This window comes from Molossus molossus, unplaced genomic scaffold (genome assembly GCF_014108415.1).
Source record: "Molossus molossus isolate mMolMol1 unplaced genomic scaffold, mMolMol1.p scaffold_m16_p_17, whole genome shotgun sequence".
NCBI classification, from domain to species: domain Eukaryota; kingdom Metazoa; phylum Chordata; class Mammalia; order Chiroptera; family Molossidae; genus Molossus; species Molossus molossus.
Genome location: NW_023425352.1, coordinates 41,705,505 through 41,721,315, shown reverse-complemented (window position 1 = coordinate 41,721,315; position 15,811 = coordinate 41,705,505). Strand labels below are relative to the sequence as shown.

The 15,811-nt window shown below is 34.6% G+C and overlaps 1 protein-coding gene across 1 annotated transcript in view; it reads right to left on the bottom strand.

Annotated features, from left to right (window-relative positions):
- The window catches only part of PHYHIPL (phytanoyl-CoA 2-hydroxylase interacting protein like), a 43,904-nt gene that overhangs the window by 13,580 nt on the left and 14,513 nt on the right, over positions 1-15,811 (bottom strand). The gene's annotated exons all lie outside the window — the stretch shown is intronic.

The window sequence follows — 15,811 nt, the reverse complement described above, 5'->3', positions numbered from 1 at the left end:
GGTAAATTCTAGCTATATTTTTCTACTTTACATGCGAAATCATTCTAACATCTGTGGCTATACTGCTTGTAATACTGAATGAAAAATAAATGACACTTTTATCTGTTCAGAAGATAAAAATTGCTTTTCAGAACATTTAAAAGTACTTTCCTTACAACAGCAATTATTGAAATGCAAGTTGAAAATATTGCCAAATTATACTAATATATTTTGTATGTATGGTTATTCTCTCACAAAATTTCAATTGCCTTACAAAAGAATGATCAGATTAAAAAAACAGCTTTATTGCAGTATAATCCACATACCATACAATCACTCATTTAAAGGGTACAATTAAATGGCTTTTAGTAGATTCACAGAGTTATATGTTCTATTTCCACATCAATTATAGAACTTTTTTTACCCCCAAAAGAAACTCCACACCTAAACCATCATACCCCCTTATTTATTCCTTCTCCTCAGCCCTAGGCAACCATTAATCTATTTTTTTTTGTATCTATGGATTTGCCTATTTGGACATTTTATATAAATGGATCATATAATATATTGTTCTTCATGACTGGCTTCTTTCACTTAGCATATTTTCAAGTTGCATCCATGTTGTATAAGTACTATATTTATTCCTATTGCTGAATAATATTCCACTGTATGGATACACTGGCTTTTGTTTATTTACTTATCAGCTGATGAACATTTGTCTTCTTTCTACTTTTCAGCTACTATACATAATGCTGCTATAAATATTCATGTGTTCATTTTTGTGTGGACATATGTTTTCATTTCTCTTGGATATAACTAGGAGTGAAATTGCTGATTCATATGGTATCTCTCTGTTTAATTTGCTGAAGAACTGCCAGACTGTTTTTCAAGTATCTACACCATTTTCCATTCCCACCAACAGTGTATAAGGGTTCTAAGTTCACCACATCCTCATCTGCACGTATTATTATATATCCTTTTGTTGCTTGTACTTTTGGTGTCATATCTCAGAGACCATTACTTAATCCAAGGTCACAAATATTTACACCTAAATTTTCTTTGAAGAGCTTTATAGTTTTAACTCTTACATTAAGAGTTCAGATTCATTCTTAGTTAATTTGTATTTGGTGTGAAGTAGAGGTCCAGCTTCATTCTTTTTCATGTGGATATGCAGCACCATTTATTGAAAATTTTATTTTCTCATTTAATTATTGAAAATCAGTTGGCCATAAATGTAAGATTTATTTCTACACTCTCAATTCTATTCCAATGATCTATATCTATATCCATTCTATTACCACACTGTCTTGATTACTGTAATGGCAATGTAGTATGATTTAAAAATGATAAGTGTGAGGTCCTCCAATTTTATTCTTTTTCAAGATTATTTTGCCTATTCTGTGTCCCTTGAATTTCTATGTAAATTTTATGTTCAGCTTGTAAGTTGCTGCAAAGAAGACAGGTGAAATTTTGACAGGGATTGAGTTGAACCTGTAGATCAATTTGAGTGGTACAGCCATCTTACTATTGTCTTCTAATCCATGAATATAAAATACCTTCCTGTTAGTTTATTTCAACATGTCCAGATCTTAAATGCCCTAAAAGCAACAGTGTTTAACAAGTAAATTTACACTATCAATGAAAAGATCACTGCAGATTCACTACCTTTTAAAAGTCTATTATGGAAGTTTACAAGAATACACCAAGTATAAAAAATAACATAATGAATCCTCATGTACCTATTGCCAAGCTTCAACAACTATCAACATTTTGCCATTTTTATTTCATTTATTTACTACTTGGCTTTTAATTAATTCACCTTATAACTTTTGATAACATTTTTAATATAATTTCAGACTTATAGAAAAGTTGCAAGAATAGTACTAAGAGTTCCCATACTCATCACTCATATTCTCCAATAGTTCAATCTTAGACCCTCCATTCTCCTCTCTTCTCATTCCTGTAGTCTCCCTGGATCCATCCTTCTTTCCACTTCCTCTAGAATTGGACTTTGAGCAGCAGTTTGGGAAATAGTTTAGATTTTTTTTTAACTTAGCGGTAATTTGAAAGTTCTATATTCCTCTCAGTCTTAAAGTTATATTGAAAGTTTTTTGGTTTTTTCTTATTAATTTCTAGGTAATTTCTGGATTGGGAGATTAAGATTTTGGTGACTGTCATTACCTCAGCTACTTAAAAATCAGACTCTTTCAGTTAAAACAATTTTTACCTGTGCTAAATTTAATCATTGTTGGAAACCAGTTTTTGAATCCTTTCCTGAAAACCACCTGTCGGGATTTGTTTATTAACTCTAAGAAACTTTCCTAAGGTCACTAAAAATAAGAATATGATCTCTCTCTTCTTGAAAGATTTTAAAATAAAATCTCTACCTTAGATGGCTGTTGCTATACTTTCATCAGGTGGTTGAACTAAGTGGCTTCTCACATTGACTATGACAAACCATTCAGATTTGTAAAGCTAGTTGAAGATGCTTATATGTTCCTTCATATTTATTTGTCAGTTTTGGCTTTCATTAAGTACCAATTATTTATATATTAAAAGGATGCAATAGAAGAGGTGCAATGATGTATGAACTAACTCCTACCCCAAAGATATAGAATGGGAAAGAATGTGGAAAATGCCATAATAAGTCATTCATATCTAACTGAAATACCATGGTAATAAGGGAATCAAAAAAAGTTTCAGAAAACATTGACAAACTCTTTCTTGTATAAGAGGTATAACATTTTTCAGATATAATTGACCAAACATTGTACAAGGTTAGGGTATACAAATGGGTTGCTTTGATATATGTGTATTTATACATTGCTATATGATTACTACCATAGAGTTATGCTAATACCTCCATCTTGTCCACAATTATTATTCCTTTCATGGTGAGAACATTTAAGATCTGGTTTCTGTAGCCAGTCAGAGAAAGACAAGTACCACAGGATCTCACTTATTTGTGGAACATAATGAACAAAATAAGCTACCGATCAAGAGAGATCCAGAATTATGAAGTAGGGAACAGACTGACAAACCTCAAAAGGATGGGGAGGGGATGGGAAGGGAGGGAAGAGATAAACCAAAGAACTTATATGCATATATGCATAACAAATCTACATGGACACTAGGCTAGAGAAGGCAGGAGGAAGTCAATGGTGAAAAAGGGGGACATCTGTAATACTTTCAACAATTAAAAAAAAGATCTGGTTTGGGTTTGAAGTATATAATACAGTACTGTTAACTATAATCACAGTGCTGTGGGAGAAGCAGAATTTCATTAGATGAAAGCAGCAGTGGAAAAGTTGAGGACATGGCATTCTAAATGAAGGCAATAGAAAAATAAGAAACAGTGCATTTTAGTTAATTCAACACATTGTATAGGAAGAAAATACCTAGTAAGGATGCTAAAAAAGACGACTAGAAATGTGTCAGGGAAGTTGAGGAATTATTTCTAAGGAAACATCGCTCTAATTTAGAAAGTTCAATAGGCATAATAATTAAGATAAGATTTCATTAAAATGTACCCTCAGCCTCATAATTCAAATGTGCCCTTCAAACATATAAAGGGGAAAAAAATTAATATCTGTGAGCATCCAGTATAATTCCACATATTTAAGAAGATGACTGCAAAGTACACACACAAGCTCTGTAACTAAAGGACCTTGACTAGGCTAGACTAAAACACGTTTAGTGAATAAAGGAAAATAAGCCCACTTCACTTCTATTTTCAGTAACACATGCTTTGTTCTATGCATATAAAAACCAGTGTTGTTGCAGCATTATGAATTTCTCTATATCATTAAAGAACTGTCAATATATTCTATAAATTATCCATTCTATAAGAAATAGAGATTCTTCCCCCTGGCCGGTTTGGCTCAGCAGTTAGAGTTATCAGCCTGCGGTCCAGAGAGACCCAAGTTCGATTCCCGCTAAGGGCATGTACCTCGGTTGCAGTTTGTGCCTGACTCTGGTTGGGTTGTGTGGGTGGCAGCCACTCGATGTGTCCCTTTCACATCGATGTTTCTCTCTCTCCCTCCTACTCTAGCTGAACAAAAAATGGAAAAATGTCCTCGGGTGAGGATAAAAAAAATAAAGAAATTAAAAAAAAAAGAGAAAGAGAGGTTCTTCAAATTAGCATGTTTTTTTTTTTCCCCTCCATCTCAAGAATTAGAAAAACTATTCTAAACAAACATTATTCATTACAATTTTATTCCTATATTTTGGGGCCATATTTCAGAATAGAATTCACGTAACATAATTTTTGTCTCATTTTATACATAAAAGTGTGTATGTGTATGTGTGTGTATTCATCTGTATTAATAAACAATATGCATATATACTGATACATTTTTTTTCATTTAATAGTTTTCTTTGTACAGAGATTTAAATTACTTAGCTATCAAAGTCCTTAGCTAAATTCCTTACAAACTGAGATGTTTTCTTTATATTTATCATTTTGAAAGATATATCAGAGAAAAATGTTAGTTATCAACTGGATTAACCAAAAAAGCAGGTTTATCTTGAATATCTGTTTTTAGCATATTTTTTACACCATCTTTTGGTCCTACCAGTTTTGAAAAGAACTAGCAATTTTTCTTCCTCATAATATCTTCCCTAGAGTGCTAATAATAGAAGCCAATCTAAAATCTTAGTTACAGTACTTAATGGGCATAAATGACTCCATTTAAATAAAGTAAGAGAAAATGTGTTTTTAAAAGATAATAAAGGTAGTTTTAATAACAAGCCTTAGGCTGTTCTAAGAAAAATGTTGCAGGGGTTAGATTCATTTTACCTAAAAACAATACCCAGGAGTAATTTTCTCATATGGTATCTTTTTTACTTCTTAAAGTTTAGTGATTAAAAAAAAAAAATCTGCTACCATAGTACAGCTAGGAGGATTGATTTTATAATTAAAATTATATATGTATGCATACATATATGTTTAAATAAATACATTTCTAAATAATTTTCATTACAAAGTTAGAGATACAGCCTGCTGGAACAAAAACACTTTCCTCTTCATATAAACAACTTTAAAATGCTGTAATGCTTTTTAAAGTCATGAAAGAAAAACTAAGACAGTAATAAAACTCAAAATAGTAACTAAAACAAAATCTGAAAATGCTTTATTTACAATAATCTCTCAACATGGTAACACTGAATATTGTTGAAACTTTAAGGAAAAAACACAAAAAGAGAATAAAAATCACTTGTAATCTTTATACTATTAACATACTATGCATATTGTTTTTTAACCTGTTTTCTTAATATACTGTGAATGTTTTTCCATGACTACATGTAATTCTAATCTTGATTTACTCTATTAATCAGTCATCCTAATATTGGACACGGCGATTGTTTCCAGTCTATTCCTGTAATAACACTTCAGTCACCAATATTATATGTAAATGCTGTGCATATCTATGATTTGGATAAATACCCAAAAGTGAAAATGTTGAATCACACTTGTTTTCATCAATCATATTCCCAACTACCTGTTTATTTATTCATTTTAATTGATTTTTAGAGAGGGAGGAAGGGAAAGAGAGAAAGAGAAACATCAATGTGAGAGAGATACTTTCATCGGTTGTCTCCCCTACACACCCTGACTGGGGATCAAACCCACATCCTAGATATGTGCCCCAACTGGGAATTGAATCTGCAACCTTCTGGTGTGATGTTCAACCAACTGAGCCACACTGGCCAAGGCCCAACTACTCGTTTAGAGTGCTTATTTTTAAAACACTTATCAATTCCATTTATTGCTATTTAAGATATCCACGCGAAAAATTTTAAATTTTATCTTAAAAAAACAAAAAGAGCCTTGACATAAACCACACACAAAAATTAGCTCAAAATTGACTTACACACACACACACACACACACACACACACACGTCTAAAGAAAAACCAAGAAAGTCTTTGGGAACTAGACCAAGTGAAGAGTTCTTAGACTTAACCCCAAAGCATGATCCATGAAAGGAAAAATATGTAGATTCTCCCCACACTTATTTATTTATTTAACCCACTACCAATCATGAGTTGTTTATCTTGATTATCTTTTAGTTGGTTGAAATAGATCTTCAAATCATTTGTTTCCAAGATCAGAAAAGGATTTTATGAATACATGTGTTTGTGAAAATGTCTTTGCTATTGCCTTTGCACATGAATAACAACTTTGTTAAATACAGAATTTTTACCTACAAATCTTGTAGCTATTGCTCTACTACTACCTTGTCCTCTGGTATTAATGGTTGTTGAGAAGTTTGGGGCTGGTCTGATTTTCCTTCAATTTATTAACATGTTTTATCCCCTTGTTGTTTATGAGATTTTTAATCATAATTCGAGTAGGAGTCTAACTCCAAACCAAAATCCTATGGTGTGATCTTTCAGATCCAATCATAGGCAAGTACAAAGTTTTGCCTGGCAGAGCTCATGGGAGAGACACTCTCCGGACACTAGCCTTGGTGCACAGTCAGTGCATTACAGTTTTATGCAGGGAGATACAATCAAGACTCAGGCTCCTCCATCCTTAAGACAGTCATGATCATTTGTACATCTGCATTCCTAGTTCAAGTGCCTCCTGCTTAGCATTCTTTTTTTTTTTAACTTAAGTTCTTTCTGGAAGCATTCACCAAATTATCCTTTTGCAGTTTATTATTATATTATCAGATAAAAGTAAACAGTATGATACATCACATTAAAAAATGAAGGGTAAAAATCACATGATCACATCAATAGATGCAGAAAAAGTATTCAACAAAATCCAGCACCCATTTATGATAAAGACTCTTGGCAAAGTGGGAATAGAGGGATCATACCTAATAAAGGCCATATATGACAAACCTACAGCCAACATTATACTCACTGGGCAAAAACGAAAACCATTCCCCTTAAGAATGGGAACAAAACAGGGATGTCCACTTTCACCACTCTTATTCAACATAATAGTACTGGAAATCCTAGCCACAGTGATCAGACAAGATGAAAAAATAAAAGGCATCCAAATTGGAAAGGAGGAAGTAAAATTGTCATTATTCACAGATGACATGATATTGTACATAGAAAACCCTAAAGACTCCACCAAAACACTGCTAGTTCTAATAAACAAATTCAGCAAAGTAGCAGGATACAAATTTAACATCCAGAAATGGATGGCATTTTTACATACCAATAATGAACTCTCAAAAACAGAACCTAAAAAAAAAAAAAAAAAATCCTATTTACCACTGCAACAACGACAAAAAATAAGATACGTAGAAATAAACCAAGGAGGTAAGGAAACCTGTACTCAGAAAACTATAGGACATTAAAAAAAGAAATAGAGGAAGATAACAAATAAAGGAAGCATATACCATGTTCATGGATTGGGAGAATTAACATCATTAAAATGTTCATACTACCCAAAATAATCTACCAATTCAACATAATCCCTATACCAATGGCATACTTCACAGATCTAGAACAAATATTCCAAAAGTTTACATGAAGTTAAGAAGTAATAGAACCTATGAGCAGATCTCAGTAGTAGCACAAAGCCAATCCAAATTTTTAAGTTTCATTTTCAATAAGGTAAACTGCATGTTTGTATACCTTTGAATATTTACCATAAATTACATATCTCCATTATGTTACTACTCAAATTATTTCCTATGTTGATAGCTATATCCTACATACATAAATACACAACCGTTAATTATAAATTGGCTACAATTATATATACTAGACAGGCAAGGGTTTATATTCTAGCTCTGGTGCTCGCTTCAGCAGCACATATACTAAAATTGGAACAATATTCTAGCTCTGCCACAAGGAATCAGCTGATTTTGAGTAATTCATATAACCTTTCTAGCCTCTATTTCCTCACAGGGTAAATGAGTATTAAATAACATTATGCAAACATATAAAACATTTAATATAGTATTTAACATGTAGAAGGACAATAACTGTTAGCTAATTTAACATTAAATTGATAGAAAAAGCAATACTAATTCCCTCTATCCTTTGGTTTAATTAATGTATAACTTTTCTAATTCATACCAGAATGTCAATGCTTCCAGAAAGCTATGCCTTATTCTTTTTTAAATTTATCTTTATTGTTGAAAGTATTATAGCTATTTCGTCTTCTTTCCCCATTGACACCCTCCTCCCAGCTCCCATCCCCCACTGCCTTTACCACACTGTTGTCTGTGTTCATTAGTTATGCATATAAGAATATAAACCTTTTAGTTTATTTCTTCATGCCTCCCCACACACACCCCTTCCCTCTGAGGTTTGTCAGTCCATTCCCTACTTCCATGTCTCTGGATCTATTTTTTTCATCAGCTTATTTTGTTCATTATATTCCACAAATAAGTGAGATTATGTGATACTTGTCTTTCTCTGACTGGCTTATTTTGCTTAGCATACTCCTCTCCAGGTCCTCCCATGCCATCTCAAAGGGTAAGAAAGACTTCTTTTTTTATAGCTGCATAGTATTCCAGTATGTATGCCTTACTCTTTAAGCAAAAGATCTATTGGTCAGCCTACGAGGTTCATTGAGAACAAGACTCTTGCTGTATTGTTTTACTTTAGAAGCCCATTCTTAATTATTTGAAATGTTAACTACTATGTTAATGAACCATGTCATGCTTTCCATAATTCTGAAAAGTCATAACACATGACTACTGTAGGAATTTAAACCATACTTATTCTTAGTCACTTAAAATATAATGGCTTAGCCCTTGCTGGTTTGGCTCAGTGGTTAGAGTGTCAGTCCACAGACTGAAGGGTCACGGGTTCGATTCTGGACAAGGGCATATACCTAGGTTGCAGGTTCGACCCCCGGCCCTGGTTGGGGTTGTGTGGTAAGCAACCAATCGATGTGTCTCTCTACCATCAATGTTTCTCTTCCTCCCTCCCTTCCACTCTATCTGAAAATCAATGAAAACTTTCCTCAAGTGAGAATTAAAAAAAAAAATGTAATGGCTTACCATGAACTAATAGTGCTATTATTCTTTTCTTGTCTCTTAGTATTTAGTTCTCCAAAAATTACTAAAAAACAAATAAAACAAAAGGCAAACCCAGAGCACCTCTTAGTTACTTAGAAGCTTTTACAATTTTCTGTCTGCTTTATATGGCGTACAAGTTTGACTCAAATGAATGTGCTGCTGAATGCTTCTAAAGCAAAACACAATATGGAGTTGATTCATCAGGCTTGGGTGGTCCACTGGGTTTCCATAACTAGCCAGTATTTACACAAAAATTGTGTAACTACTATAAAAGCTGGGACTCAGTTAGATTAAGGATGAGTTATACTGGTGATATGCAGAGACTCAGAGATCAGACAAATCTGTAAAGTGGAGATGCTAATCAGGGAAATTTAAAATAGCAGGAAGGTGGATAGGTAACCCAAACTATCAGAGAAACTTGGTACTCTACAAATGGCCGAAGTCCCATTCAGTAAGCAAACTATGACACAGAGTACGAGGAAATAATCTAATAGCAGGCAACAAAAAGAATACAGATGATCTCACTGTTTGAACCAGGGAAGCCTAACAGAAAGCTGTAGAATTTTATCTTTAAAAGGTAGAATGCCAGGATTCAAAATAGCATCTTCAGCTAGAAGGTATTAGGAAACTATTCGAGAAAACAAGGCATAGATTCACTTGTAGATGAAAACACAGGTATTCACTTGCAGGAGAAAGCTATAAGAAGGAGTTTGATCAACAAGGTCAAAGCAAGACCTTAATTACTAAAATCAATGTATTAACCTAAAGTACTACAAGAATGACCATCAACTTTACACTTCAAGGAACTAGAAAAGGAATAACAAAGCCCAAGGTGAGCAGAAGGATAAATATAACAAACATCAGAGCTGGAATAAATGATAGAAACTAAAAATACACTATAAAAGTTAAGTGAAATTAGAGCTGGTTGTTTGAAAAGATGAAAAAAATTGACAAACCTTGAGCTAGACTCACCAAGAAAAAAGAGAACACAAGGAAAGTCAGAAATGAAAGAATTAATATTACAACCATTACCATAAAGATACAAAGGATCTTAAAAGACTATGAATAATTACATTCCAAACAATTTGAGAACCTAGAAATAATGGATAAATTCCTAGAAACAGACAACCTACCAGGACTAAATCAAGAGAAATAGAAAAGCGGAACAGACTGATTACTGGTAAGGAGACTGAATCAGTAATCAAAAACCCCCAACAAACAAAAGGCCAGGACCAGATGACTTCACTGGTGAATTCTACCAAGTATTCAAAGAAGAATTAATACCAATCTCTCAAACTCTTCCAAAGAATAAAAGAGGAGGGACACATCCAATCTCTTTTTATGAGGCCAGTATTACCATGATACCAAAACCAGACAAGGCTGCCACAAGAAAAGTAAAGTACAGGCCAATATCCCTGATGAACATGGATGCAAAAATCCTCAAGAAGACATTAGCAAACCAAATTCAACAATACATTAAAAGAATCATATCATAATCAAGTAGGATTTAAGCTAGGATGAAAGGGTGGTTCAAAGGTTACAAATCAATCAATGTGATATAACACATTAACAAAATGAAGACTAAAAAATTACATGATCATCTCAATAAATGAAGAAAAAGCATTTGACAAAATTCAACATCCATTTATGATGTTGGCATAGGGAACTATCTCAACATAATAAAGGCCATATATGACAAGCCCACAACTAACATCATACTCAATAGTGAAATCCTGAAAGCTTTTCCTCTAAGATCAAGAACAAGGCAAGGACTGCTTACTGTCACCACTTTTATTCAACACACTATTAGAAGGCCTAACTAGAATAATTAGGCAAGAAATAAAATAAAATGCATCTAAATTAGAAGAAAGATGTAAAACTATCACTATTTGCAGAATGCATAATTCTATACAAAGAAAATGCTAAAGACTCCATAAAAATTGTTTGAATAAACAAATACTGCAGATTTGCAGAATGCAAAATGAATATGCAGAAATCTGTTGTGTTTCTATACACTAATAATAAGAAATTAAGAAAACAATCCCACTTACCACTGCATCAAAAGAATAAAATAAGTAGAAATGAATTTAACCAAAGAAGGGGAAAATCTGTACACTAAAAAACTATAAAACTCTAATAAAATAAATTGGGGAAGACACAAATAAATGGAAAGATACTTCATACTCATGGATTGGAAGAATTAGTATTATTAAAATGTTCATACTACACAAAGCAATCTATAGATTCAAGGCAATCTCTATCAAAATCCCAATGTTATTTTCCACAGATATAGAAAAAAAGCAATCCTAAAATTTGTGTGAAAACACACAAGATCCTGAATAGCTAAAGCAATCTTGGAAAAAAAAAAAAAAAAGCTGGAGGCATCATGTATCCTAATTTCAAACTATATTACAAAGCTACAGTAATAAAAACAGTATGATATTGGCATAAAAAAGACACACAGATCAATGGAACAAAATAGAGAGCCAGAAATAAATCCACCTATATATGGTCAATTATTTTACAACAGAATATATAATGGATAAAAGATTGTCTCTTTAATAAATGATATTGAGAAAACTGGATATTCACAGGCCAAAGAATGAAACTGGACCCCTATCTTATACCATATACAAAGTGAATTAAATATTTGAACATAAGACCTGAAACCATGAATCTCTTTAAAGAAACATAGGTCATAAGCTCCTTGGCAATGATATTTTTTTGATTTGACAACAAAAGCAAAGGAAACAAAATAAAAAATAAACAAGTGGAACTACATAAAACTAAAAAGCTTCTGCACATCAAAGGAAACAATCAATACAATGAAAAAGCAACCAGCTGAATGGGAGAAAATTTTGCAAATCATATACCTGATAAGGGATTAATATCCAAAATATATAAAGAACTCATACAACTCAGTAACAAACAAAAGAACCCCCAAAATCTGATTTAAAAGTGCACAGAAGATCTGAATAGGCATTTTTCCAAAGATATACTGATGGCCAACAGGTACATGAAAAGACGCTCAATATCACTAATCATCAAGGAAATACAAATCAAAATCATAGTAAGAGAAGAAAAAAAACAAACTCAACCCTGACAAAGATGGTCCAAATATTGAGCCTAACTTGTGGATTGTGAGTAATCATGTTTCCCCCTGGCCACTCCAAAAAGAAGAAGACTGCCAACTGCAGGAGGCCACAGCAGTAGAGTCATTGCTACATTCCTCCAGCACACAGTCTCCTGCTCAGAAGTGGTTTGCTTCTTCCCTCAGCAACTGGGAGACATTATCCCTTTTCCCGATTATTCCAGAGGACTGGAGGAATACCAACCATCACAATCTGCTTCCAAGACAGCTTTGAGAAAGTGCCAGTCAGTATGCAGGGTAGGGCCTTGATCCTGCCTCTAGAAGTTGACTAAGGAAGGGCACTGTTGCTTGTCTTAACTTCCTCTCATCTGGAAAATATCCAACAATGCAGGAGCCAGCCAGATATGATGCCCTTCCTCTTTTTTTTTTTTTACCCTCACCTGAGGACATCTTTTTGTTTTGTTGTTGTTGTTGTTGTTGTTGTTCAGATAGAGTGGGAGAAAGAGAGAAGAAGAGAGAGAGAGAGAAAAAAACATCAACGTGAAAGGGACACATTGAGTGGTTGCCATCGCATGACCCAACCAGGGCCGGGGACAAGCAGCAACCGAGGTACATGCCCTTAGTGGGAACTGAACCCGAGTCTCTCTGGGCTGCAGGCCAGTGCTCTAACCACTGAGCAACTGGCTAGGGCTGATGCCCTTCCTCTTTGACCTTTAAGTCCAAGTGAGAGTTAGCTCATGCCTTATTAGTTATCTGTAGTAGTCTAGTGTGTGTGTGTGTGTGTGTGCGCGCGCACGCGCGTCTGCGCACACGCGTGTGTGTGGTCTCTGAGGATGGAGGGAGGAGTAGAGGCAGATGCCAGCTCTGAGATTGAAATGGAATGCCCTCAGAGTTCATGGATGCTCCAGAGGCAATGGGGTACTTGGCTCGTGTGCAGCAAAGTGAATCCATACTCTTTTTTCCTCAGAGGAAGAAAATACTTGGCCCTCTTTAGGATCCTGGAGCAATCCCCACTTTTCTGGGTCATGAGGATGGTCTTGGAAGATGCTAGCTTGCAGCAGCCTGCCATGCACAAGCCCAAAGCACCACCACCACTCACAGGAATAGATGTAATCAGCTAGGGACAGTGAAGAGAAACTTGGAGAAATACATCATTTATGGGACGGATGAGGGAAAGATATCCTCATAGGCCATGAAGGAGCAGTGAGAAAGGTGAGACTCAAAGAATTTCTTGAAAAAGGGAGTAGTTGGGCTCTAGTCTCATTTCCCCCATTTAAGCACTGGGGTGAGATCTGAGTTGAGGTGCATGGTCTGTTCCTGTGCTGCTTGTCTCTACCATAACCTCAGCAGAAGCCACAACACTTGTGGATAACAGTCCTTAGAGGCTGCAGATTCCAGCTGGGCTGTTGCAGCTTTCCTGGTTGTGGGAGACCTTGTTCAGAGCAGGGCCAGCTGTCAGCCTTAGGTCTGAGGGGAACAGGGAGAAGCCTGGGAGACAAGTAAGAAAGGAATAAGGTTCAGAGCTGTGTCAGGATGCCACAGGCATTCAGACAGTGCTTTAAGATCATGGATTTTCCACAGGGCTGAGGACTGTTCTCGTTTCCTCTCCTGCTTTTCTCTCACCAGTCAACAGGCCTTCACAGAAACATGGCTCTACACTAAGATACCCAACCCACCCCCTCCAGGGGCCTGGGCATCTCTCCTCTCCAGAGCTGGCAGTGGGTGGTGCCTGAGTCTTGAGAATGGCTCCCCCTTGTCCAGGGGGCTCCCAGGAATCTTCAGTCAATCGGGGTTAAGGTGGTCTTACTTCACCTTTCCTCCCTGCCCTGCTTGCCTGGCTATCAGCTCTGGGGCAGCTGCTTGCCACTGCTACTGCATCTTTGTTCCAGATGAACCTATCTCAGGCAGGCACTTCTCTTTAAGCCTGAGTATCCTGGTCAGGAAAATGAGCAAATGATGTCTCTTTCTTAGTATCAGAGTGGAAAACAAGTGGGATAAAGTACAGTGCCTCATACTGAACCTGGTTCATAGTGGAGCAAAATAGATAGTAGCTATTTTATTGTTCACTGTGCCATCTAGTTAGAAATCTCCTCCCTGTTCCAGAATGCTGGTTGGCTAATAGTGTCCTGGATCTACTTTTAGCACTTGTCAGCTCTTAGCGGTAGCCTGGAACTTACTGTTGCCGGAAACATTTTTGTTTTTTATCTTTGACTCCCAGCTCGGCTCCCTCTCAGCAGATAACCTGTTTTCCTGTAATGTATCTCCTTTAGAACAATTTCTTAAGTTTAATTTCTTTTGTATGTAAAATGGGGATAATCAAAACACAGATCTGATTTGAGAACTAAAAAAAGAAAAAATGTTTTATGAAAAAGGGTATATAATTATATAATGTAATCATAATATCCACCCTTCAATGTTGAGTGGATTTATTTATTACAGATATACCAAGGTATATAAAGCAGAATGTGTAAAAATGAGTGAATATAATAAAAGTACATTCTTTAAACTTTTTTGATCCTGTACTCCTATATAAAAAATGATGAAAGTGTACTTATAAGTACAGTTATTTCTTTATATTATATACACACATTACTGCAATAAATATTATGAACATTATAGACAATGGAAAAAATAAAAATTTAAAATGATAAAACACATAATTCTTTAAATAATTTATTTTTATTTATTACTTTAAAAAGTATAGAAGTATGTGTTCTTATTTTGATAACCTTGGTATAATGTTTTATGATAGAAAATTCAAGTGACCAGCTCTACATTCAATTTACTTAGATATCTGCTTTTAAAGGCAATCATAGCTGGAAAAGATATCACACACAAAAAAATGGGTACATCAGAATGGAGAAAGTACATCAGTAGGTGTCTTACTAAACACTAATATTCATTTCTCAATTCCATATATTAATTACACAAGGGTATTCTATGTACATACAGTATACATGTACCAAATATTAATCTATATAGGTAAGATTAATCAAAGTTATTTTTTCTTATTTTAGATGAGATTAAATATTAATAGAAGTTCTATTACTTTATTCCATGAAACAACTGATTATCTTATGTGCTCTCAGCTTCATATAAAATTTACACAACACTTTTGGATGTCCTTACATTGTAAATACAAAGTATATCATTTCCCCATAAAAAACAGTAGAGTACAACAGAAAAATGGGAAGTAAGCCATTCACAGACCCGTAGTGATAATACAAGACAATAAAAGTCATTTTAAAAGCAAAGTAAAATCTGCTACCAAAATAAATTATGATACCTTATATTATTAGTATAATATTAGTCAATACAAAAGTTTGCAAAATTATTATTTTTTAATCCTCACCCAAGAATATGTTTCTATTGATTTTAGAGAGAGAAGGAGAGAAACATCAATGTAAAAGAGAAACACTGATCAGTTATATCTCCTGAACTCACCCTGACTAGGGATCGAACCCACAACCTAGGTATTTGCCCTGATCAGGAACTGAACCTGCAACCTTTTCTGGTATACTTGTCAACACTCCAATCAACCAACAGAGCTACCCAGCCAGGGCTGCAAAACCACTGTTTAATTTAACAAAGACTATTCTGGATAAAATCCTTTTTCTCCTTTCTGTTTTCTTAGATCATCACACCTAGTTTTCTTAGGAGTCAGTTTTTACTTCAAAACAGTGTTTTTGACATTTCTCCAGAGTTCTGGGTGTTCAAAGAAAAAAAATAAAGAAATGTTGATAGG